This window comes from Dermacentor silvarum, chromosome 11 (genome assembly GCF_013339745.2).
Source record: "Dermacentor silvarum isolate Dsil-2018 chromosome 11, BIME_Dsil_1.4, whole genome shotgun sequence".
Classification (NCBI taxonomy): domain Eukaryota; kingdom Metazoa; phylum Arthropoda; class Arachnida; order Ixodida; family Ixodidae; genus Dermacentor; species Dermacentor silvarum.
In genome coordinates, this window is record NC_051164.1 from 101,878,639 (window position 1) to 101,906,071 (window position 27,433).

Genomic DNA, 27,433 nt, shown 5'->3' on the forward strand with positions numbered 1-27,433 from the left:
GCGTTCGAAAACGTTATACGCCAGTTTCTTGCCATTAAATCCTTTAAAAAAACCTAAATCACTCAAAAGTGTGTATAAGGAAGTGCGAGAATTGTTAGGGGCGAGTTCTTAATAGTCTGTGTTATTTAGGAGTAAAGCTAAAATTGTTTACAGCTCGTTTTAGGTTCTTTATATTAAACGCCTAAAAAGTGTTCCTCTTCAGTGGGAGATTCATAAAAGACAGAAATTTTATATTTAAATGAAATGGTGTTCACTCTATGGGTGGCGTGTACCGACAACTTGAAGTGCTTAGGCTAAGTATGAGCTTTGAAAATAATTACTGCATAATCATTTTCTCCGGATCTTTACACTTTATGCATGGCAGTTGTCGTTCTGTGGTCTCCTCCATTACCTATATTACCTATACTTGATTACCTACACGATAACTGTTTCATCTCTGTAGGCTAAAACATCCTTTGTAGAAAGGTACTTATTCGAGCATTGTCGAATGTCACACAGCCTTTATTCACTGTACTTCCCAAAGTCCTAAAACGACGGCGGAAGACACCACCCTCAATATTGGTGAAAATAATGGTAATGTTAAGAGTAACTTGTGGTGAAACTTTCGTCAACCTGGTTTAAATAGAGGCTTTCCAAATAATTACTAAACCCTCCTTTCTCTCTCTACGTTCATGCCTCGTACCAGCTTTGTAGTTTGTTTCACCGGTGTCTTCGGTGAATTAGGCAAAGTACCTTGCTAATATTTCGTGAAAATAAGACGCAAGTTACGACTAATGCTGATTGATTATTGTGGTTTATTGGCGAAAGGGCCAGATGTGGCCAAAGAGCGCCAAGACGATGGTAATCAATTGTTAGTGGTACATTAATAGTGAATTACATGAACATTAGATGTGGCATGGCTGTAAAGGGGCCTAAAAACAGTCGCTATAAAGTGCGTAAAATCTATACGTAATAAGATTATGGCAATGACTAATTATGTGTACTATGGGCATGAACAATGCATTGCGAAGGAATGATACGACTTGCAAAATATTAAAGATGCGAAGATTGGCCCGAAGCACAAGTGCCTAAACAGAGCCCTTGAAACACAAGGGCCTGGAGGCATGTGCTATAAAACACTATCGCAGCAACCTACTCTGGAGAGAGGATGCGCTACGAACTTATTGGGCTAATAACATGTAGCACAACATCTTTCAAGAAAGCGAGGACTGCGTGGTGCTAAAAACCGGTTCTTTACCGAGAAACATAGCGGGATGGAGAGGGACACAATAGCGATATGCTAGCGCAAAATGTTTCTTTCTTTCTCTTTCGGCTTCCCGACACTCCAGGAGGACTCCAGTGGAGGACGGTGAGCCTCTCGCCACATCTAGCACAGGTTGGAGGATCATTTCCATTCAATAGAAAATTGTGAGTATCATATGTGTGTCCTATTCTGAGACGACAGAATAGGACATCAGTTCGTCGTGTTTTAGTTGTACAAGGCCAGAACCCTAACTGTGGCTTAATCAAGTGGAGCTTATTATTTGCTTCGGTGTCCCACAAGCGTTGCCAGTGGCTTCGCAGTTTGTTTCGTAGGAAAGGCTTCAGATCTGTAGCAGGGACAGCAGCGGGAAGACCAATATCATGCGATGCTGTTGATTTGGCGACTTCGTCGGCAAGCACATTACCCTCGATTCCTCTATGGCCGGGAACCCAGCATATTATTACATGTCTATGAGATAGGCAAATGTTACTATATAGTATAGCTCAGTAAAAACAGGATTCTTATGCTTTTGTAAAGATGTTAGCGCTTTTACAAGACTCAACGAGTCTGTGAATATTATTGCCTTTTGTAGTTTCAATTTCTCTATATGCTTCACCGCAGACAGTACTGCGTAGGCTTCTGTGGTGAAGATGCTTGTTAGGGGGTTCAATACGTCAGATTTAGAAAAAGAGGGGCCAACACCGGCGTAAGATACGTCGGATGCGTCGGTATAGAATTCCGAACACGAGTACTTCGATTGAAGTTCGCGGTAATGCATTGCAATTTCGAGCTCGGGAGCGTGCTTTGTGACCTTTACAAAGTATAGATCACATTCTATCACCTGCCACTCCCAGGGTGGTGACAGCTCAGCTGGAGGCATTAGGAGATGTTCTAGAAGTGGGACAGCCATCTCTTCGCTGAGTTCTCTTACACGCAGTGAGAAAGGCCGCCTGATAGAAGGTCGATTATAAAAAAGCGTTGCACACTTCAAATCATTAACGGTTGCAGAACAAGGATGTTCACGATCGGAGTGCACTTTGAGAAAATAGGTGAAGCTGGTCTATGTTCTCTGGAGGTGGAGTGACCACTCATTTGATTTACGTATAAACTTTCTACGGGGCTTGTTCTGAATGCGCCAGTGGCCAGGCGTATACCTAGATGGTGGACAGGATCTAGCATTTTTAGCGTACTCGGGCGGCAGAGTGATATACTACGGCACTATAGACCAATCGTGACCGAATGAGGCTCTTGTAAAGATTCATTAAACACTTCCTGTCGCTGCCCCACGATGTGTGAGATGAAATTTTCAGTAAGTTCATTGTTTTTAGGCATTCCACCTTGAGATGTTTTATGTGGTTAATGAAAGTAAGCTTAGAGTTAAGTAGGATGCCTCAGAATTTGTGTTCCTTGTTTATAGGTATTTGTTGTCCATACATTTCGATAGTGGGATCTGCAACGAGACCTTTCTTCCTGGTGAAAAGAACACAAGAACTTTTGTGGGGGATTACTTTGAACCCGTTTTCGTCTGCCCACTTGGACACTTTGTTTAGCCCCTGCTGTACCTCTCTCTCGCACACTGCGAGGTTACACGACTTGAATCCTATCTGTACATCGTCCACGTAGATGGAATAAAAAATAGCTGGTGGTAACGAAGCACGAAGCGTGTTCATTTTAACGATAAAGAGTGTGCAACTGAGCACGCCTCCTTGGGGTACACCAGTTTCCTGCACAAAAGGTCGTGATAAAACATTGCCAACTCGAACACGGAATGTGCGATTCAGCAGATAACTCTCAATCACATTTAACATATTACCACGTACACCAAAGTGGGAGAGGTCTCTCAGTATGCCAAACCGCCATGTGGTATCATAGGCCTTTTCCATGTCTAAGAATACAGACAGGAAGAACTGTTTGTGAACAAAAGCTTCGCGTAACTGCGCCTCAATACGTATAAAATGGTCAGTGGTGGATCGATCCTCGCGAAAACCACACTGCTATGGGTCAAGCAGTTTGTTTGATTCTAGGAAATGTAATAGGCGACGGTTTATCATTTTTTCGAAGACTTTGCAGAGACAGATTGTTAGCGCTATGGGCCGATAACTCGATACAGACGATGGGTCCTTCCCCTGCTTCAGAATAGGGATCACTATGGCTTCTTTCCAGGCAGAGGGGATCTCGCCGGAGGTCCCTATAGAGTTATACAGACAGACAAGGATTTTCTTCGTTTCAGAGGGCAGGTTCTTCAACATTTCATATAATATGCGGTCAGAGCCTGGGGCAGATTAGTTGCAACAGGCGAGTGATGCATGAAGCGCTGCTAAAGAGAAAGGTAAGTTATATGGCTCGTTCCCGGTGCTCTTTCGGTCTAGTTTTTGTTTTTCTATTGCTGCTTTGTATTTTGTAAATTCTGGAGAATAATGCGATGAGCTGGACACATGTTCAAAATGTGCGCCCAGGAAGTTCGTTTGGTCTTCCAGGAAGTTCGTTTGGTCTTCCAAGCTGTCGCCCTGTGTGCTTACCAAAGGGAGCACACATAAATTAAGAAGGAAGTAAAATATTCCACAGCAGTATCAATTCCTAACGAAGACATGTTCGCCCAGAAGGTACTACTAGTAAGAGTTCGAAATTTCTCCCAATCGGCAGTATCAATCTTCCATCGAGGGCCTTGGGGTGAAGACTCATTTTCTTTGGTTGTTCGCAGTAGTATTGGAAAGTGATTGCTCCCATAAGGATTTTTGGTAACTTCCCATTTAAGTTCAGATAATAGGGACGGGGAAGCTATGCTAAGATCAATAGAAGAAAAGGTTCTCTTTGCGAGACAGTAAAATGTAGGTTCCTCTTGTTTAGGAGACACGCACCAGAGGAGAAAAGAAATAGTTCAACAAGACGACCTCGCGCATCGATACGAGAGTCGCCCCACAGACTGCTGTGCGCATTGAAATCGCCAAGAAAAAGACAGGTTTCTGGCAATTCGTCTATAAAGGACTGAAATTCACGTTTATGTAAGTGGTAATGTGGGGGTATGTAAAGTGAACAGATGGTGATGAGTTTGTTTAGAAGAACAAGTCGAACTGCCACTGCTTCAAGGGGCGTTTGTAGCTGCAAACGTTGACATGCTATGCTTTTGTGGATTACAATGGCAACACCGCCTGATGATGCGAGAGCATCATCGCGATCTTTACGAAACGTAACATACTGTCGGAGAAAGTTTGTATGTTTCGATTTTAAATGCGTTTCCTGTACACACAGCACTTTTGGATTGTGTTGGTAAATAAGTTCTTGGACATCATCGAGGTTCCTAAGAAGGCCTCTGACGTTCCATTGTATGATTTCTGTATCCATAATGAAAGTAAATTGGTGCTGTGTGTACTAAAAAAGGAAATATTTCTTTAGGTTTCAGAACCCTTTCCAGGCCCCTTAACTCGCGATTTGTCCTTTCTGAAGCGGTCGAGGGAGCCTCGCCGCTCCTTAGGCGCTTGGTGCACCGTTGGGATGGGTGTAGTGTCCATTGCCTCTTGTGAGGCGCCGCCCACGCGCTCTTCCGAGCGAGAAGCTTCGCGAGAAAGTCTCGCCGCGAACGACGAGACATTTGCGCCCACCAGCCCGGAGGTCGATGGGGCTGCCTTTGGGCCTGAGCTGCGCCGGCTGTTGCCTGCGCCAACAGGGGCCGGTGAGGGTGAGGCAGCCTTGACTGCACCCACCGTGGGAGCTGCTGGCGGGCTTGCGGGTTCGCTACGCGTAGCGCAGGCTGCCACCGAGGACTGTTGTGGTGCCGGCAACCCTAGGGTTACCGGGTCTGTTTGCTGGTTGGGTGGAGTAGACTTAGCTTCCTTCCACCCTGGAGGCAGGAGCCACAAGCGACAGCTCGCTGCGCGCGGGCTGGGCAGGTGACAGTAGCCGCTGAGACGCTGCCCCTTGACGCGCCGCACCAGCATAAGTGGTTGTGTGGAATGGTGAGCACCTTTTGCGTGCTTCCCTGAACGATATGTTTTCACGGACTTTCAGTGTCAGAATTTTTTTTTCTTTTTTTCCAGCTTGGACAAGACCGGGAGCACGCTGGATGCTCACCATCACAGTTTACACAGTGAGGTGTCACTTCACAGTTGTCTGAGGCATGACCTTGCACTACACATTTCTCAAATGTGAGTCGACCACGGCAGCTTTGCGAGCCATGGCCGAATCTTTGGCATTGGTAGCATCGCCTAGGATTTGGTATGTATGGTCTTATGGCTATCTTTGTGTAGCCTGTTTCAATGGTTTGTGGCAATACGCTCAATTCAAAGGTAAGTATCAGATGTTTCGTGGGGATTTCTTTGTTGTCCCGTCCCATAACAATGCGCTGCACATTCGTGACGTTTTGCTCCTTCCATCCTTCAAACAGTTCGGTTTCAGATAGGTCGATGAGACCTGCTTCTGATACTACCCCCCGTACTGTGTTCATGGACCGATGCGGTGAAACGGTAACTGGGGCATCACCAAAAGTAACAAGCTTGCCGAGTCTGTTGTGTTGCTCCTCATCACGTAGCTCAAGCAGAAGGTCCCCGCTTGGCATTTTGGTGACTTTGTAGCCAGGGCCTAGCGTGTTGGTCAATGTTTTCGCAACTACAAATGGGGATATGGTTCTCGCTAGTCTTTCAGTTCTTTCACTATGTACTACTTGATATCGTGGGAAAATGTCTTTAGGCCGGGTGAACAAATTCAAAATCTCATCGGTGCGTCCCCTCTTCTGAGGGAGACGATCAAGAAGCCGAGGAAAAGCGGGCGTTCCCATAACAATTTGGTGTGCTTCGGCAGCAATGGCAGCCACCCACCACGGAGTCCAACAAGGTGACGCTGCAGCACTTCACGTGTAAGGCTGCAGGCGCCAGCCGTACATTGCCGCTATAACCTTATATATAAACCCAAGAGAGGGCACCTACACAAGGTTAACCCAAGCCGCCTATGAAAAGTGAGGAAGTAACAGAAGAGAAGAGGTGACAGGACAGTGAGGACAGAAAAATAGAGAAGAAAAAGATCGAAGATGGGGATAGGAAAAGGCGACCACCCGATTTCCCCTGGGTGGGCCAGCCCAGGGGTGCCGTCTACGTGAAGCAGAGGCCAAAGAGGTGTGTTGCCTCCGCCGAGGGACCATAAAGGTCCAAGCACTCAGCATTGGCTCAACCCCCAGGATCCCCTTTTCCCCGGACACGGCTAAGCCGCGCACGGCTACACGCGAGAGGTTCCAACCCTTATGTGCTCGGGTACGTGGTGTCGCAACACACCAAACGCCTGCTTACGCAGACGCCCCTCCGTGTTACGGCTAATGAGTACGCAATGATCGAATTATGTTGGTTAATGTCGGCATTTCTAATAAATTTCGCATTCAATGCTCCGGAGCATAATAAGAGTGCTTTACGCACGGCGTAACATTTAGCCCCTGCAATTACTTAAATACATATGCCATCAAGAACACAGTTAACACAAATGGGCAGACCTCCATGAAAAATTTGTGCGCTACGTTAAGTGCGTGTGGATGAAATACAGATTTTCCAAAAAACAATTTTAAGCAGAGCGTTCACAAGTGTTACGCTGCCGTAATCCGCAACGTTTCCCAACGTCACGAGCGAACTTTGCTGCGTTTCACAAACTTTACGTTTATAGAAATGCCACCTTAAGAGGAAGCTTTAGCTCGGCACCAACTTCGATGCGACTTATTCAAATGCATGTAAAATGCGAGAATGCTATTCTGAGATAACCTCTAGGCTGATTTTAGACTCCAAGTACCCTCTGGGCTTATGGGCCTAAATAGTTTTACGGATATTTGCCAGACATTGGTAAGTCTAAAAAAATGAAAGCACGAAGTTTACGAATCCCTAACTCTGCTCCAAGAACAGATATCGCAGTTCCGTAAACTGCGTCCATTAGAACATCCAAAGCGAATAAATTTCATGTATTCATTTATATTTTACGTCAATTTGATCTAATGTTTTACACGGGTTTTGCAAAAATTCCTTTCACATTCAACAGCCATAATGTATTCAATAGCCATGTACAATACATCAATTTTGTCGGCTTTAGATGTACTATTAGATGCAGTTTACAAATTACTGATACCTGCTTTCATTGCTGAGTTACAGAGTTCTTAATAGCTTCGTTTTCTGAAAATTTGCAATTACTTGTAAAACATCCATGTCCTGAATAAAAATCCGCTTGCAACAGTCAAAAATTATAACTTTTTCTTTAATAGAAAACAAAACTCAATAAATATGATGCGCTGGTTGCATTGGGAAACGATTTCTCCTTTCCCATTTAGTTAGATAGGAGCCCCCGAACTCAAGCTTTCTCTTAAGCGGGAAGTGTGGTGTCCTCGGTGTACTCAACGAGGCACCTTGCTTCGCTGAAACTAAGGGTCAGGTAATGAGTGAAGTGCAGGTAATGTTGAGAGGGGTCTAGTTATTTGACGATTTTGTAATAAATTACGTACACATAAATTCCGGAACATTAAATGTGTGTCACGAGTGCGCAGAATGGAGCCCATTTTTCTGGCAGAACAAAAAAAAATGTTACCCAGAACATGTAGCGAATATTGGTGGAAGCCTATTGGCAGGTATGGGCGCGAGGGTAAATGCATTTGGAATAAATACTGCCCTTGCGAAAAAAAATTAAGCAAGTTTTCGAAAGTACCATAATGCCGTTAGAATCTAAGCTACGCAATAATCCGAGATAACCTTATGTGACACCAACTTCATGTTTGTTTGCATAGGCGTATCAACTGGAGGGGGGGGGGGGGGGGGCACTTCTGAAAGCGTGTACTTTCGGCTGCACGCCGGAAAGTCTAACAGAACTACAGCTGAAGCTAAATTTCCTTAATAGAGTTGCCGCGTAAGTAATGCTTTTCTTTACTACATATCCCCTACTTATGCAACGTGGTTTGTCTTTTGTGCCACCTCGTGACGCGCTGTAGCGGGCAACGCGCGGGATTTGCCATACATGCTCTCCCATTGCGCAGAAGGCCTTGCACTGGACAGCTCTCACCCTATCACATTGCCGCTTGCGCTACTTGCACCATGCCCAGCTTTCTGGGACCGCATAAGCATATCGGCTTGCTATATTAAACCTGTGGGCGAGGAAATGGATAGGTCCGGATAGAGTATTATAATCAGCCACATCCAACGATTGGTGTGCCTTTTACGGCATGAAATCATTGGATTAACAAATGCTGGAACTGTTGAATCTCCGCCCAGAGATAGTGTGCATAGCGTAGTAGTCTCAGTATCGTATCACCATCCGAAATCTAATTCAACCACTTACAAGTCTAACTGTCGAATTTCATTTTGTAATCACGACTTATCGCACATAGTTTCGTGAAAATTACCTTGGTCGAACGTGTAGAGCCATTTCAATTCCAATAGAACACTGAACTGAAGCTTTTCGATTTCGTGATCAGGCCGTTTCTAAACAAGAGCTACACTATTACTCGTTTCCCGACAGGAGCAAGAGCAGCAGATAATTTATATTTTGAAAAAATGAAAGCCACTTTTTGGTGACATGTACCGAAAATGTGAACTGTGTAGGTTGCTTATGTGCTCGAAATACCGTTACTGAATACTCGCTTGCTCCAAATTGTTATGCTTTATTTACGGCATTTAGTTGTTTCGCCCCGGTATCCTCGGTAAGCTATGTGTGGTACGGTGTTTATACTTATTCGAAGTATGAATAAATGCTCTGAGTGACGAACGATATATGTTTATTCTCTGTAGGTTCATTACAGCCTTTGTAGACAGTTACTCATTGAAGTGTTCCAGGGTGTCATACTGCAGCTAGTCGAACTGTTTCCCAGACTCCTAAAACAACTGCACGAGATTCGGACTTCAAATTCCGTGACAATATGAAGAATCTTAAGCGCAATGTGTTCCGAAACTTTCACTGTCCTGTTTAAATTCAAGTGTTGCCCATAATTACTAAACCCTCGTTTTGCCATGTGTTTTCGTGCATCATACGAGATCCGTAGTTTTTTTTTTTTTTTTTTTTTCCTTTGTCCTCGGTGAGCTAAACCAGGCGTCCAGTTTATATATGGGGAAAATTAAGGTCATGTTATGGAGAATATGGAGATAAGGCAGAAAGTTGGGCTAGTTGGTAACGAGCATAAGGCATGATTACTATAGAGTAAAAAGACAGGGATAATAGAAAGAACACGGGACCACGCTGTAGATATGTAGACGGTGTATGTAGATATGTAGTAGATGTAGTAATAATGTATATAGATTTGCAAACAATATGTAGACAATGTTTCAAATGAGTGGGTTAAATTCGCCTTGTCCAATAGAATAGACGGCTGCGCTGTCATAGTTACAACTACAACTGAAGTCAAATTTTGCGAACATAGGGGGAACAATATGCCAAGTTTATGTGCGATTGTAAATGTGTTTAATCAAATACAGCTTTTAAAAACAGTAAGCAAGTATTCGAAAGTACCACGCTGCTGTTATTAGCTAGGTTTTTCCATGTCCTGACGGATTAGACAGCATTTTAAGCACAATGCATTGCGAAGTTTTAAACTTACTTACTGGCTCATTTAGAAACGTTACGAATATTGTTTGAACCCTCATTTTTTACTTTGTACTTTTTCATACGTGATATATTGGGTTCGCCTGGTGTCCTCACTAAAATAAAAGAAGCAGGTTCTTTATAGTTTGTGACTCTGAGGACCAGGTAACGTTTGATGTGTAAGTAAAATTCAAAATAGAAGGGTAATTGGAACTTCCGCAATAAATTACGTATACAAGGACTCTATAGTGTGTTATGAGCCTATCTAACGAGCGGGGCACAATTGAGCCCACCGCCCTGACAGAACTGTAAATGGAACCAAGACAAAATCAAGCGAACACTTGTGGTACGCTATGAAAACTCCCTGTGCGCAGTTAAATGAGGTTGGATGAAACAGCCTTTCTAAAAAAATTCTTATTCAAGGGTTAAAGCTTGTGACATGGCCACTTTCAGCTATGCTTTCCAGTTGCCCGACATAGCTGTTGATTACAACACATTTATATTTCGTGGGAAGGGGACGGGGTCATGGCAAGTGCGACAAAATTTTTACTTTCCTGGTCTAGTTATAAGCGTTGCAAATATTAACTGAGCCGCCGTTCTTCCCCCTATTTTTCATGCGCCATAAGGCGTTCCTAGTTGGTTTCAGCGATGTCCTCGGTGAACTAAACAAGACGCTTTGTTTATATTTGACGAAAATAAAGGGCGCGGTGTGGGCACTATGTAAGTAAACTTGAAAGCCAGGGGAGTAATTATGATGTTTGCAGTAAATTACGGAAGCCAGTGATCCGGAGCTTTATGAATGTGTCTTACGAACATAGCAGAATTTATTCCGCTGCCCTGGGAGAACTGTTAACTGGATCAACCGATATCAAATCTACAGAAATTTAAATGGGCAGGGGGGGGGGGGGGGGGATGAGTAGGGAGGGAGTATACACCATGGTAAACATTGTGGCGAAGTAACACGTGTGTTATTGAATTACTGGCGTTTTAAAAATTTCCATTAAGAAGTGCTCGGCAACTTTTTTAACTATGCGATATAGTTGAGGAATCTAAATCTTTTATTGCAACTGTTCGAAAGAAACAGTTTCGCTGGAAATTCGGTTGTAATTCTCCAAGGTCGCACACGTCTGCTGTCTTTTTTCTTGCGAATATTGCAAGTCATTTATGTTGATTGTACTGCGTTGTGCATAACTTCGACAATACTATTACCTTAACTAGCGATACGTGTGTGCTGTATAGAGACTTAAACTACAATTCTTTAATTAGAAACATCGTCTGTAGCAAATGTGCATTGTCTGACGTGCGCTGCGCTGCCGCTACTGGGCGGGATCAAGGACCTCATTTCCTTTTGTCCCTGTATCATATGTGGATTTTATATAGTGTCAAGAAATAAAAAGAAAATTCAAATAGTTTTTGGGCCCCCGTGGTTCATTTGTGATTAATAAATAAGCGTATCTCTGTTAAATATAAAAATTACTGACAGATGCATTTGCCTGCTGCTTTTCGACTTATTGTAAAAGTATATATATATATATATATATATATATATATATATATATGAAAGAGGGAGAGAGAGAGTCAGATCGTCTGCGGTTTGCCCCGGCCACCCCTCGAGCAGTAGTTTGTACGCGACTGTTTGTTTGAACAGAGGGTCATGTTCCGTGCGATGTATGACATAACTGTATCGTCAAATGCCTGACTAGAAGCGTTGTAAGCACATAATAAACCATGTTTTTCCCAATATTGCGTTATACGAGGTTCATAGTACGTTTACCCGGTGTTCTTGATGAGCTAAAGACGTCATCTTGCTTATGTCTTCGGTAGTTATAGGCTTGTTATAAGTAGCGTGTAAACGAAATTTAAAGTTTGTGGAAAAAAAACAGCCGTTCTTTCTGTTTAAGGAAGTTCTGTTTAAGGAACAACGCATAATTTATAACCTGCTGCCCCGAGGAAATATAAACGCAACAATATCATGTATGGTGGAAGTGGAGGAACATTATAGCAAATGTTCCCGCAAAGTAAAACAGGTTTGGATGAATTGCTGCATTTGTAACCTTTCTTTAATAAGTTCCCGAAAACGTTATATCCTGTCAAGGTTAGAAAAGATCCCGTCATATAGGGTCAAGGTTTTAAATTTTGTGACTTTACAACAGGTAACTGAATCTTTTATTGCAACTGCTTGAAAGAAACAGCTTGGCTGGTAATTGGGTTATGATTCTGCAAGGGCACCCAAGTCTGCAGCATTTTTTTTTTTCAGATGCGAATTCATGTAGCAAGTGCCGACTTACCTGCTTAGCAGCCAGGTCACTTTCGGAGGTTCAGACCCGCTTTCTGATGTTCGTTCCGAACCTGGTCCGGAACTTGGCTTTGTGCTTGGACGTCGTGTAGCAGGCATTGCTCGCCGGAAGGTTCTCGTCTCTGCGAAGACGGGACAGATTAAGAACCATGGAAGATCGTCTACACGGCGTTCAGCAAATGCTCTTTCATTCTGATCACGTGCCCCGAATGACGCTGTACCCAATCATTATTGTCTAGCTAAAAAGTCACATCATACGCGCAGATCAGCTGCCTGTGGTAAGCGGTTTGTTGACAATGCTGATTGACTTGTGTCCATCCTTCAAAAGAAAAGCCGCTTAATTACTGTTACGTCAAGAATGACAATTGACTTGCGTCTTGGTAAAATGTGTACACATTTGTTTATAAAGTCTAAGACTTTCTACATACTAATCATCGTAGGCTAGCAGACGTCTATGAATTTATGACCTTACACTTCTTATCAATTCTATATACTATATACTATCAATTAGTATATGAAATGTTCACAGAAAATGCCTATAGACACACCATAGAGTGGGAATACACATGAAAATATACTTTGTATCGACATTTCTTTATAGATAATCTATGGAGTGCGATTAAAGGAAAATCAACACCCTACCAAATTTCCCTATAGACAGTCTACTGATTTTGTATAAACGCCAATAAATTTATAAAGACACAAAGCAGTCTATATAAATTCTATAGACTGTCAAAATCATTTTGAGTTGGAAGCTTCCCGACATGGTAAGAGTGGCTCTACAGAAGCACATTTTACCAATAGCCAACCTCAAGTTCCCGCACGTGACATCCGCGGCAATTGTTCCCCTAGCGGAAGAATTCCAAAGTCACCGGTCGCTTTCATTCCCGTAGTAGCATCCATGCGCCCGTTTGCGTTAGAGTCCGCCTTACCGGTGTTTGTGTTTACACTTCGGCAAGTGCGGTCTCGTCGTCCCATAAGCTTGGTAAACAGTATTTCTGTGTCGCTCAGTGCCCCAACAGCTTCGTAAACACGGAACAGTGAGCATTTCACGGAGCCCGTGCAATTGCTTATTTCAGAGTTCACCAATGAAACAAGCACCACGCTGTACACAGAGTGAAATCACGCATTTTTCTGTCCGCGTGTCTTCACCTGATACATGCCTTGTAATAAACCCAGTGGCCCTTACGGACACAGCCACAAAGTTCAGTAAGTTACGCACATACGGGTGCGTTTACTGAAGGCTCTCCCCTTTCGGGAGGAACCGCGGTGCGGGACCAGCTGATGCGGAACATTGTCGTGGTTAAACTGACAGTGAGGAAATGCAGTAAATGAAAAAGCATGTATTGTCAGCAACTTAAAGGGCTAATATCACGGGATGATATGGGAATTTGACTAGTGATCTGTGAGCCTGTGAGGCGACCGCCTGACAAAACGACAACTGTAGTAGTTTACACAATTGGCAATCGCGCACTGTTTGTCATAAAGCACTTAGTTTAACCCTTGCAAGCTCTTGCGAATCATTGCACTAGAAGTTTCTCGTATCCCTCGCCAAAACGAAGATCATTTATCAATTTTTTTTAATATGCCGTTCGCCTACTAAGTTACGAGAGAGAGAGAGAGAGAGAGAGAGCACGCGCAACACCGTGGCACATTGACGCGATCGCAGAGACACTTTTACAGCGAAGCTGTTATAGGCTGGCTTCCAGGAGATCGTGTCCGGCAACGCAACTAGATAGATAGACCGGAAGTTAATCAAGTTTCACCTCTGTGTGTGTGTGGTGGTTTGGCTCCATGTGCGCGGCGGTTTCACGCCACCTATACCTTAGCACAGGTGTCAAAATGGATGATGAATGGCCCATTTATATACCCGTCGCCACAGCCGACGCCTCTTACAAAATTGTCGCGATACTCGGCGGCGGCGGCACGTCCCACCAATCGTTGTGCCCCTTTGTCTCGTGACGTAGAGATCGCGCTAGCGCTGTTATCAGCAGTTGCCCTTTGGATTCGCTCGCTATGGGACGGACGCTCATTTAACATCTTCCAAGATCCTGACGTCAGGATTCTGACGCCGCCGTGCAGTGTGCCGCGGCTATGAACACTGTGGCTCATTCGCTAGTCTGTGACGACCAGGCGGACTTGGCGCCGCAAACGCACCCCTTGGCCATCGCGCTGGGCGAAAACAAGCCGCCTGTGTCCTCGCTCTTTAAGGAACATGCCGAATAAGCTCAATAAAATCAATAATGACAATATATACTTTCACTATAGCAATATTCACTATAGCAGACCCACCATAGTCACAGCTTCTCCTGTGCCGGTATTTTGTAGCGATGAATTTCCGGTGCTCATGCCTTTTCGCGCTTATCGCGCGCTTTGTCAGTGGTCAGAGCGACGGTCCGCTCGCGTTATCAACGGGATCAGCCGGCCGTGAGCGGTGGATGATAAGACTAGTATAGGATAAGTCATAAGGCATCGCTACAAAATACCAGCCCGGAATTCCATCTTTCTGAATTGTTTTACACTGTGGCCCGTCTCAGGGGGCGCAGCAGCGCAGCCTAGCCGAGGTTCTGATGTGCATACCTGCTAAGCTTAATTTTATTTTTAGTGTATCTTTAAAATTCTTTGCAGGGCACGCCGAAGTGGTTTGGTGAAATCGGGCACCTGGCGTACGGAAGCGGCAGTGCTCGCGATGTTCGTTAAACATGCTTGTCCCTTCATACCAGTATCACGAGGCACCCGCGAAGCGACGTGCCTAAAAGAAATGCCAAATGGGGAAGCTTCTTCGAAACAGGCTCAGACCAATAGCCGAGAGCGTTGATGCACAGCCCTGCATGTTATATCGGTATGCGCATAAACGTATAATAGCGAAATAAAGAAAATGCAATAAAAGTTTACAGCGAAGCTTTATATCCATCGCCTGTCCACAGATAACTATCATCATCAGCAGCATTGGCTGAAGCGTCGTCTCCTTCCACAGCTGGCTGCGTTGCCGCTCATTCTATCGTAGAATTTCATTTCTCTTCTGCCGCGTTTACGAGGGTATATGCCATTCAATGTCTTACGTGACCGACAGGTTTAATTTTGAAACAATTTAATTTCGAAGAATCGCAAGCGGCAATGGTGGGCGAATGCTGCTAACCCCGACGCCGAGCAAACTCGAGGCATCGAACGCAAGCGATAACGGCCGACTGCGGGCATGCCGTCAGTGACGTCGTTCTCTTCGTCGCAGCCGAACGTGTGCGTAACTTCATAATTACGAAATACTCTAATGCACCGTCGGGATTCACCCAGTGATAAACACCAGGACCACATGTTTCAGCTTCGCTGGTTAATCATCTGTACGGTGATTTTTTTTTTTGTTAGTAATCCTCTTGCTCTGTCTACTTGACCACCCAAATTATGACCGCACAAAACACCCATGTACTTATATGTAAGTGCACATTAAGAACCCCACGTGGTCCAAATTAGTCCGGAGTCCCCCACTACGGCGTGCCTCCTAATCAGATGGTCGTTCTGCCACGTAAAACCCCATAATTTTTTAATTATGACTACCAGAGAGCATAAACCACCTGTGCAAGCAACATCTCCATATCTAGCATATCCTCTCCATAAAACATTACTGACAGTTTAACTTTAAAAGCCAGAAAACTTGTAGGAGACAAATAAGACAACACGTGTTCGTTAGTGCCTTCAGAAAATTATAAGATACCGTTCAAGACAGGTACACAAGCAGCGGCCCATTCATTTTGCTCACGGCTATCTTTTCCCGCTCTGCGCGGTTGCAAGACACCCCACAAGATTAAGAACTGTCACCGACAAATAAGTTTATCAAGCGGGAGTACGAAAACGCCCCTCTGCTGCATCTATCACAGCGTCATCTTTTGCTCCTGGTACTAGCGATCAAAGGCGATCCGGCGTTTCTGGTCTCGTTTCCAGCCGCTTTGAAAGGTCCTTCCTAAATATTTGCGCGATAAAAGCAGGCGATTACGATCGTAAGCTACAAAGCACACTTCTGGAGCCAGATAAACTGCAGCAGCTTTTCCGCCAATTTCATCGTGAAGCAACACCGAGTCTATAATCTGACGTCTCCGTTAGCGACGGATGGCATTACCAGTATTGCGCACTGGCTTTGCATTGTCAAGCATGACTAGATGGTTAATCAATGCACACATTCGCGTCCTGGAGTGTCATGTGTGGTTTTTAATTATTCTTGTACTGAGTGGATGGTTCCGTGGCCTAAATCTGTCTTTAGCTACAATACATAACCAGAACATGGCCACGTGGCATTAGTTTTAGTCGTTTTAGATTTGTTAGATAGTTGTGACTTCTGGTGAATCTGTAAGACAGGGTTGAGATCAACGCTACCTGCGAACAACAACAAAGCACATTATAGATGTATGCAGACGAAATCGGGCTTTTCGCATCTACTGTTAGCAGTACCGCACAGAAAGCGTTGCTAATATGTTTACAAAAGTTTTCCATAGTAGCTGAAGCATCCATATTTTCTGCACACATCGGCAGGCAGGTTGATAGGTTCGGAAAAGTGTTCCCTAATTAACGTCACCGTAAGAACCATCCTGCCACCATACCACAGTCGCCACCAACCAAGTATAATAAGTTTCGAACTAATTTGCAATCTTGACTGTCTGAACAAGCACAGCAGTCATCATTTACGGTGGATCGGATGGTTCGGACGCGTGGCACATATGTGCGTGTAAACAATCCAGTCTATCGTACGACAATCTTACGAACATGGCATTAAACCAATTACCAACGAGCTTAAACGGGTTTCCTACCGGTTCCTTCACGAGGCTTCGTCGGAAACATCGGATTGTTTTGACGCACATGTAACTCGTAAAATGCGATAGATCATTTCAAGATCTTCCGCGTTCATGTTGATTCCAACGGCGCCGCGCCATCTCGGGCCGTAAGTACATAATATCGCGGTACAAAAGTACTTTCCGTTACTATATTCACAAGAATAGTCTACGTAAACTAACCTGGATAGTCGGGAAAGTCATGAACATTGCGCGAAGACTGCGGCGAAGCGCTCCGAGAACCAGCTGCATGGCGGCGAGGGAAGAGACTGAGTTATCAGATCACGTGAATGATGGCGTCATCGACTCATGTTGCCAGACGAAAGGTAAATTCAAGCTGAAATTGAACTCGAATTCAACGGGCTGGATTTCAAGGCCACGGAGCGGGAACACTGCGTCACATGGTCCAGCAAGGGAACGAGATGGCTTGAAGCCAGCACGAAGGCTGTATTGATTGTGCAAGTCTCCCTACAATTTAGATTGATTCTTTCTTTTTGTATTCAATTGTTTTCTTCAATTCATTGTTTTCGTTTCCTGAACACTCATGTTCACATCGTACAAAATGTCGTGTCCCTACATTGCGCATCGAGCAAGCGCGCTGAAGCAAAATGCGCGTCGTTGTGTGCGTGTGTTGTTATTTGCTCATCTCTTCCCATCATTTATTTATACTCAATGTACAATCAAATGTTTCTAAAAGGGTGGCCACGATTGTTGCCGCCATTTATGATATCATCAAATAAATTAAATCAAATTATTTTACTGCTTTCAAGTCGTGAACCTTCGCAGAACTCGATTGCTTAAGCCTGGGTCAGTATATTCTGTTAACCTCGTACCCCATCTTTGTTTCTCGCTGCCTGTCACGGAAAGAGGCCGATAGTGGCAATAACTAGACATTGGAAGCAAATGACGAAGTACAAAGGAAAAGAAATTACTAGAGTCAATGGCAGCTGCAGCGTGGTGCTTCACTCAACCAGGGATTCGCGTTTTGTAGATTTGCCTAAACTTCACCATTCTGCCTTCAAATGGCTTGGTGGTTGCAAATTCATCACTTTCAACAAATCGCTGTGTTGTTCGGTCAAGAATTTGCATTCAGCGTTTAGAAGTGTAGGATATTGCTTCGTAATTGAGGCAGAGAAAGCATATCCGACTTTTAGTATCTACACATTCTACGCTTCTGGAGACCCCGAAATCTTCTCGCTTCACAATGTTCTAGTGAATTTAAAGGCAGCAGCATTTAGCTTCAAGAATGATTCGAAGTAGCAAGACCATGCTTCATCTACGACACACGGCTGGAGTCCAAAAACGACGTCGCAAACGGTAGTACCTTGTGTCAGTCCACGAGGATTTCCAACGAGTGTCATATTTTTCCTCACACTGTCGAATATTTCCAAAAGGCCCGTGCTATAACAGGTGATGAGAGGTTCGCGTTGAAAAAAAGATGGCGCCCGTACTTATGCTAGTAAAGGGGAAACCAAGAACATTGTCCTGCTGGATATATGAATGTGTTTCATCTTCAGGACGAAGCAATCTTTGCCTTATTATTGGCACTTTGCAGCAGGTAGGTGGATAACAAGGTAGGTAGCCTCCTGTTTCGCCTCGCTTTAATAAAATATTGTGTGACCGATGGTAGAATTGAACATCTGTCGTCGAGCCCCTCTGCTCTAACCATTAGGCCACCATCTTTTTTTTTTCATTATGATCATTAGATTACGCTTTTTTTAATATATTAGGCCCCAATCGCTCACATAATTCTCTTGTTTCAAAGCCAGCGATCTTTGGTTTGGCTTGGTGCCTATGATCGTATGTATGGTGCAACCCACTACGGGGGATCGCCAATGAATTGGGCGGCATTTGGTATAAAAGGGAAGAATGCTTAAAGGAACTGACAACCTATTTTAAGGACCTCGTTTTTTTTTTTTTTTTTTTAAGGCGTAACGAAAACGTCACCCTCGGTAATGTTTACACCTGCAGCGGTTACTTCAAAAAGCGAGAGGATATTTGTTAAGCAGAATTTCTCGATCTCACCAGCCCAAAGTCCCTCCTTCCGCAACGCTGAGAAGGGAGAGTGAAGCTGACAGCCCACCTCGCAAATTCTGAAATACGCCGATCGTGCCGCTTTCACGGGAGCCTGTGTAACATTACTTAACCACCTGCATTTCGTCCTTTTCACCCACTTTTGAAAATAAAAAGCTGGTACAATGAGTTTGCGTTGTCGTACAGACCTTTTTATAGTTGTACCAAGTTTTTCCCCAATTACACGTCTACGCCATGGCTGACTGGCCCCCGTCGTCTCTACTGTCGATGACCTGGCGCAGGGTCTCGCTCGAGTCAACTCTTGCGGGGCGTTCTTGAAGAGACGCGTCGAAGCCAAGAAGGTGTTGCGGTAACCTTGGCGACCTCCCGTAGAGCAGCCATGGCGCGAGTGACTTCATGTTGTGACGTTTTTTAGAGCGAAAACCGCAGCAGCGACGTAGTCATCCCAGTCGTCGTGTGTGGGACAAACGTAGGAAGAAATGGTGTCTTTTATGGTGCTAGTGGTGCGCTCGATCTGTCCAGCTGTTTATGAATGTTGAGCGGACGCTGCAGCTAGAGCACTGCACGGGCTCGGGCTTACCCGAAAGCCCGGGCTCGGCCCGTAGGCCGGGCCGGGCCGGGTAGAGCGTTTTTTTTTTTTTCTTTTTTTTTTTTTTTTTTTCAAGGGCTCGGGCCGGGCTCCAGCCGGGCTCGGGCACAGCGTGTGCTTTTTTGACCTGGGCTCGGGCCGGGCTCGGGTTTTTTTGACGCGGGCCCGGGGCCGGGCTCGGACTTTCTGGTGGTGTGCATGTAACGTGCAGCGAGTTATCCTCGTGCGTCTCGACTCTGAAAAAACATGTCTTTTTCGGTCTCGGGCCGGGTTCGGGCCGGGCTCGGGCCGGACTCGGGCCGGGCTCGGGCCTAAGGTAAAAGGTTGGCGGGCCGGGCCGGGCGGGTAACGTAGAAAACTTCCGGGCCCGGGCTGGGCCCGGGTCTCCCCATAAATTTTTTCATCGGGGCTCGGGTGGGCAGCCCAAAGTAAAAAAACGGGCCCGGGGCCGGGCCCGGGCCCGGGCTTAAATAATCGGCCCCTGCAGTGCTCTAGCTGCAGCGTGTCATGTTCCATGTTTAGACAAGAAAGCTTTGGAGGCACGCGACAAAAAATGCTGTGACACGGTCGGAAATCAGCACCTTCGGCTTACCATGGTGGAATACGAGGCACTCGCTAATAAATGTCACGACATGAGCGGCTGCAGAATCAGGCACGGCTCGACCTTTCCCCCTTTTTTTTTTTTTTTTTTTTTTTTTTTTTTTTGAAGTGCATTTTGTCGGCAGCCGTCCAAATATGCCGGGCGCACTGCTCCCAGCGTAGAATTTCACTTCTCTTCTGTTGTAATGGGGAGTCCGCGTTTTTCGGGGCTATGAGCCATTCATTGCCTTACGTAACGGGCAGAATTAATTTTTGAAGCAATTTACTTTCGAATGGCGCAATGGCGGCAATGGCGGGCGAATGCTGCTAACCACGCCGCCGAGAAAACTCGAGACATCGAACGTCGTCAGTGACGTCGTTCGATGACATCGTCAGTGACATCGTCAGTGACGTCGTTCTCTCCATCGCAGCGGAACGTCTGTGTGACCTCAGAATTGAGAAACACTTTAATGAACCCTCGGTATTAACCCAGTAATAAACACCGGGGCCCCCCGTTTCAGCTTTGCTGGTTAACCATCTTCACGGAGTGGAAGGGCGGTAAAATTCTGTTTATTTTTATTTTTTGTGCCGGGCTTTTGTGCCACAGTTTCGTTGCGTGGCCGCGGTGTTGGCCACCCAAGCTTCCGTGAAGGTTCGGGCCATACGTGCTTTTAGGTCGGTTGTGCGCAGACTGTGGGCCTCGCTCTGCCGCTCATTCTAACCACCATACCGAGGTGCTGACTCGGTGCAATTAAAATCCCTATATAAGAAAAGTACCGCCATCCTTTGATAAACGCCGCTTCTCTCTCTCCTGTATCTCCGATTGGATGATGATAGCGCGCGCTTTTCACTTCTTTATATATTCTTTTTTTCCGCCCCAGAGCCATGTTGAAAGTCCTCTGCACAGCCGCAGTCGCCGGCGGCGGCGGCGCCGCGCGCCCGGCCTGAAAGCTTCAACGTGGACTTTCTAGGTGCGCCACCGTCGACTTGGCTTTCGCAAGCAAAAAGTAAAGAAAAAGGCAAGCGCTTTAGGAGAGGAGGCGGCGGAGGAAAGAGTAGATGGCGGTACTTTTCTTATATAGGAACTTTAGGTGCAATAGGCACGCTTTAGCGCAACCCGCGCTGGCACAATCTCGAAGGCCCCGATTCGTCGCTTCGACAGCACTCGGACGCTGCATCATGGTGCCTCCAGCTGCGAGCGCAATCTGGTCGCGCGAAAGCGGCGATTCTCGCCACGTTCAATTGTCTTAAACCACGGAATGGACTTTCGTGCCCTGACATGAACCATGGTGCTATCGCCAAATAATAAGAACTCGTAATTACGGCAAGGTTTTGCTCTCGACACAACTTCATCTTCCACGAACGTGAGATACTAAGTCAAGAAACCACGTAATCGACTGAGCCGCAGATTGCTTATTTTATTATCGCAATGGTACCATACTGCGCGTGCACTGCAATCTCATAGGAGCTTAAAGAGAAGAATGATAGTATAACAAGGGGTAAGTTTCACGTGATAACTAAAATTATTTGAGGGTCCCGGTTCAAATTTGAGAGTAATTGTCTAGATGAATTGAGATTGTGTTGGACGCAGTCGCTGTCGGTTACTGCCCGAAGCGGCCGCTTGAGACTGTTGCAGGCTTGCACGTAAAAAGATTTAACATTTGAGCCAAGCGAGCCGCAATACGAGTGTAATTCCCGAGCAGCTCGACCACGGCGGGGGCCATATAGACTGCGGAGTCAGAATTGTTGGTGTCACTCTAACCCGACAGTTTGCGTAAGAACATCTACATCGGAAACGTTACTGCCTCTCTGTGACCAAGTAAGTGATTTCCAGTAATATATGCCGAGGGTTGTCGAGTTTTCAGCGTTAACTTGTTAGGCGGGTGTAACGCATATCGCAATGCTGTCCTCATATCGTGTCTTATTTTGCCTAGACTGCGCTTCAACAAACAAGCAAGCCAAGGCTCACAGTTCCATAAACGCCGCTTTTGTCCTTTACTGCTGGTCCTTGTATTTTGCGCTAATACCTTAAAGAGGTTTATTCACCTGCCATGGGGGGTCAACGTCGCATGTGCCGTGTAAAGATATAGCCACCGTCCATCGACGCACGGCGTCTCCTTCGCAAGGCGGCAATGGTAAGAAACCACGGCCCCGTGGTCGAGACTGTCGACCAGTGTGACCGAATCGCGTCAGCCTGGCTGGATCACGAATCGAGACTTTCGTGAGGCCGGCACTTCCTCAGGCACCAGGCCCAAGTAGAACCCCGTCAACAGGCTGGGTTCCGGTTATGCAAAAAAAAAAATTACCTTGTTTATGCTCGGTCGCCATAGCACTGCCAAAGAGAGGAGCATTGGCAGAGAAGTGAAGAGATCGCCTTGACTGAAGCCATGCTTCCTGGTTTCGATATAGTGAATTGGTGAAGCTCGCTCATTTCGGAACGCAGGTCTCGGAAACCCTCCTCCATCAGATGAAGGGCATTAAGCAAAAGATTACCAGCTGTGTTTTAGGATGACGCAAGCCTGCTGTAGTGCCCTACGTCCACAAGGTTTCTCAGAAATTGATACGGTATTCTCAGTTCAGCCAACTTACCTGGTGCCAAGGGGAAGCAGGTGATGCCAGAAGAAGCATGCTTGATTTTTTGTGAAATGTGCGACTGGCATTGCATATAAAATACCGCTATCGTGTGGGAAGGGCTATGTAGCTCAACCTAAGCGCTGTGTCAATGACCGAAAACAGGAGCACGAACTATCATTGAGGAACAAAAGTAATGCACACTTGCCTGCTGCTCCGTATTTCCTGCTCATGCAATCCACTGCTTCGTGAGATCACGATAATTGGCAGCAGTAGTGGCACGTTGGCACGATAGTTGTAGGAGGCCTTTCATATCACGAACTGGCTCGACCACACTTCTGTTTATCTGTTTAGGAATTATATATAAGTGTTTTACATGTTGTACGACTTTTTGCAACGACCACGGCACGTATGCGCGTTTGTCTTTTGACGCCACTCTGAATACATAGTTACACCTTTCTGTTTCGCCCTACGCCCTTCTTCTTAAGTATTTATTTCCTTGTAGCGCTATTATGGATTCCACAGTATTCCATAGAAACCCAGATGTGTGGAAAATGGCGGTGCGCAGCAGCCGTTGTCATCGGTGTGTCGTGGAGATAACATCTATCAAACAAAATAAAAAAACGCCATGACGTCACGAGTCGAATATTAATCGCAATCCTATGCGTCTCGGAACAAACGTTTAATTTCCTTTAAGGTCCGCCATTTCAACCGCTCCAGACTTTTCTTTCTCCAGCTTACTAGCAAGCGTGTCGTAAACCACGCTTTGTACTTAAGAATGCAAGTAAATGAGTACGAATAAATCAGTGCCAGAAAGGATTATAAAACGAATTCATATTTATTTGCCTACAATTTACACTCAGTATAGATGACAGCTAGACCCAAACAATTGTTTCAATGGAAGAAAAGTAGTGTGTGTGGCCAGCACTGTCAGATAATCATCCATCCGAATTCTATTCAGAATACTTTTTAAATGCAATTCTATTCAAACCAATATATTCCCATACACAGCTATCAGACGAGACAGCGCTGCGATATATTGTTTGAAAAGCATTGGAACCTACCTGTTTTACTGCGCACATTGTGTTCACAAATTGTAGGGAGATTAACACTGCGTGGCATTTCTATGTGTGGCATTCTGCAGTCTTCGTCGAGGCGAGACGCAGCCCGTCTAATGCAGCAGCGTCCAGGCGCATGGTTCCCAACACTCAGCTGTAGCACCTGCCGGGTCCTTAAGCTACCTTCGGCGATATTTCAATTGAAGCGCGCGGCACAGCTCGAATGAGCACGCCAAGAAATAACAGACGAAACCACCGCACCACATGTGTGAACAGCGCCAATCTGCAGACATAAAAGCTGTGCATGGGCGCATACTCTTAATCTTGCGTCACAAGCACTTACCTGTAAATTCGCGAAAAACCAATACAGTGTAGAACAGAAAATAAAAAGAGCGCACATTGCAGTATTCCATAGGGTAAATTACATGCAAGGGAATTCTTCCTCTATTTGACAATATTTCGAATAATCATTTTCGATCTTTTTGTCTTGATCTTTTTTTGCTTGAAAAATCACGAAGACCAAATGCGTCCGCGTAGGCTACGATATTTCAAATGCCGTTCAATAGAATGTTGTGCCTGTATCGAGCAGCTGGTGCTCCGGTGTTTCCGGCTATAAAGACTGCGGCTGTACTTCGGTGAGGTTCGTTGTACGTGCTAGACCAGCGTTGCACGCGGTCTTCACTTCGTCGTGTAAAAAGAATGGCTGCCATTTTTTTTTCCGGTGCAGGCCGCCCCCCAAGCAAGAAGGCGACGGTGAGAAGCTCCAGCCGCAGGGGACGCCGCTGTCATCCAGGGGCGCCGGTTCGATATCAGGGCCAAAAGAACGCGATTGGCGGGAGTCTGGTTCTTCCCCGGGCCCCAGGCCGAGTCCCGTGAAAAGGTTGGGTCCCGGCTACAGACCCGGCAAGGCGGCGCGAATGCAGCGAAAGACGGCAGCTTAGACGGCCACTGTTTCGGGGATTCCTCGCCGCCGCCGCTGCTCGCAGGAGGACGTGTCCCCGCAGAGTAGAACACTGCCTCAGTGGTGTAGAAAGCGAGGACGACGAGGGTGCGCCGGCCACCGACGCCTGAGGACGGAGTGGCGATGGAGGTTGACCCTGTGCAGTTATTCTCAAGTGCGTTCGATGAGATGGTGAAGTCAGCTTCGGCATCTGTACAGACGATAGCATCGACCTGCGTCGTATTGAGCGATCCTGGCCAGCAGTCCGGAGATGACTCGTCTTCTTCGTGAAGCCGATTCTGCAAGTTTCGTGCTCTGGAACGCTACGACACGCCCCTCGTGTTACACATATGAGCTTTTTAGAACTTCAAGTTAATTTTTATCTGGACACTATGGGCTTCCATATGCTTTGTTACCGCACCGTTTCAATGAGATGCCAATAAATCATGATCTATTTGAGGTGGAGGCCTTAGGGGAGGAACGTTCTAGAACACGTGGTAAGTATACTTATGCTTGGTCTTAACCCTCATTAGTCGGGAAAGCCTCACGAAAGTTTCTGTGGCACCCAAAGACAGCGGGGATGGGGTCCGACTGTAGCCACAGGGCTCTTTTCAAGTGCACGTGAATAACATGAACTCCTCTCCTCTCTTTCCCGTCCTCATCCCGCTCCCCAGGAATAGAGTAACAAACGAGACTAAGTCCAAATTACTTACCTGCGTTTCCTTCTTTACTGTATCGAAAGTAATCTGCAGAGCAGGTAATAAAATTACATGATGGTGACAAGAACTTTATTTGGTCCTGAGAAATTGTGGCCCGGGGAGCCGAGGCTCACTCAGGTCATGACGATGACTCTGCCCACGATAGCACCGGGAGGCGAAGTCCCGTTGTGATGTCGTGGGTCCTCTTGACTGCCTGGAGCTGGTTGTGGTGCTTGTCACTTCTGAGGAATTCCCCCCACCGTTCCTTGGTGGCAAGTGTAGAGTCTTCTAGGGCTGGGCACAGCGAGAGCATGTGGTCGAAAGAGCATGAATCGGCTCCGCATTTGGGGCACGACTGCGGGAAGTCTGGATCTATCAAGTGCTAACGCACCACGTTGTCACCAAATCAGATATGCAGATGGCGCGAGAAGTCACTTGTAAATTGCATGGCGTCTATAAACGAGCATGGTGGCACGCACTAAAGAGCATAAATATATAGGCTGATGATGGTGAATAGGGTGGATGATTCCTCCAAGTTCTTCTTGGGCGTATCGACTCTAAAAAGAAAGAATATCAGACATGTTACTTGTAGAGAGAGAGAGAGAGAGAGAAGTTTAATGATGCGAAATGGAGAGAGGTCGGCCTGAGGTAAATTCCTCTAGCCAGCTACTCGGCGTTGGGGAAGGGGAAGAGGGAAAGAAAGAGGGAAGAGGCGCATGATGGGTATGTTCCTTGTAACATATTGTTCCTTGTAACATATTGAAACAACACTATACGTTGAATACGTTGACCTGCTTTAGTAAGTTAATACTCCTGCAACTGTCAAGACGAAGTTATCGGAGGCTTCATAAACCATAAAAGACAAGCGAATAAAAGGAATGACTCGCGGCGCCGCCGCCTTGAAGATTCCGCACCAGCGTCACACTGACGTACCATGCGGCGCTCTAGTCATCTCGAAATTTGAGGAAACGAAGTTTGGCGCTTCAGTGTTTCTACCAGCACTAAACCTTTCATCACCGAATGAGTGAAAATAGATTGTCTGGATATTTTACCAGTGTAAATTTAATTAGCGTTGCTTTGTAGCCTTCGTTGCCTTTTAAGGATGCGCAGTGTTTAGGATTGCGGCGCCGACAGCGAGTTTTGCCTGCAGTAAATGCGACGTAAGGAATACGGAAACTTGGAGAAATTATTAGAGAAGTCGGGAAATATTTGGAGAAACATGCAAGTGCTGGGGTTAAAAAAAGAATAGCCGCCCGCATCAAAGTGGCTTCCTTCCTAGGCAAGGAGATAAGCACCGGTCAGGAGATGTGCATGATACCACGAGTGTAAGCGACGCTAATCAAGAGCACGGTAGATCTTTAGCATGCGAAGCTACGCCTGCAGTGTTTGGAAGAATGAATACGAATATTTTTGATGAGCTGGCAAGACGTTGATCTGTTTTGTATAAGGCTCAGAAATGTTACAGTGAAGCTGTTTATGGCTAGGCTTCCCTGCATTTTTCGTGTGTGAGTGTGCAAAAATGTGGGCTGATCCTGGTGACAGTCCAGAGAAATCGGTGCACTTCAGCGATCCGCCTCGTTCTGTTCTTTTGCGGACCATTTGCGGACGTAGACTATTTCAAACGTAAAAGGTAAGAATCTGATCTACGATATGGTGGGCGAGCTCAGTTAATCCCTCATTGTGGGTGGGTGCGTGCCATAAACACTGCTGCGTCGGCTGCTGCTCACAGCGCGGCCGCGCGTATCTTGAAAGAGATCTGCGATGTGGGCGAAGTGCGTGCCCGCGCGTGCCTCATCTTCAAAGCGATCTGCGATGGCGACAAAGTGCATGCGCCGAGGACTGGTCGCTTCGTATGCGCTGTGCTTTCGACGTTTAGTTTGCCTTGAAGCGAGACGAGAAACAGCGCGAAGGTCAATTTGCCCGCTGCTGCTGGCGCGCTTTCTCACTCTGGCATTTTCACGGCGAGTATCCGCGGTCATCGAGACACTGTTCTTGTCTATTTATTTAGTAAGCGAATGTTCACAACTTGATAAGGCCCATTAAACTACTATCCTTGCTTCCTAAAGCTCTCTAATAATTTAC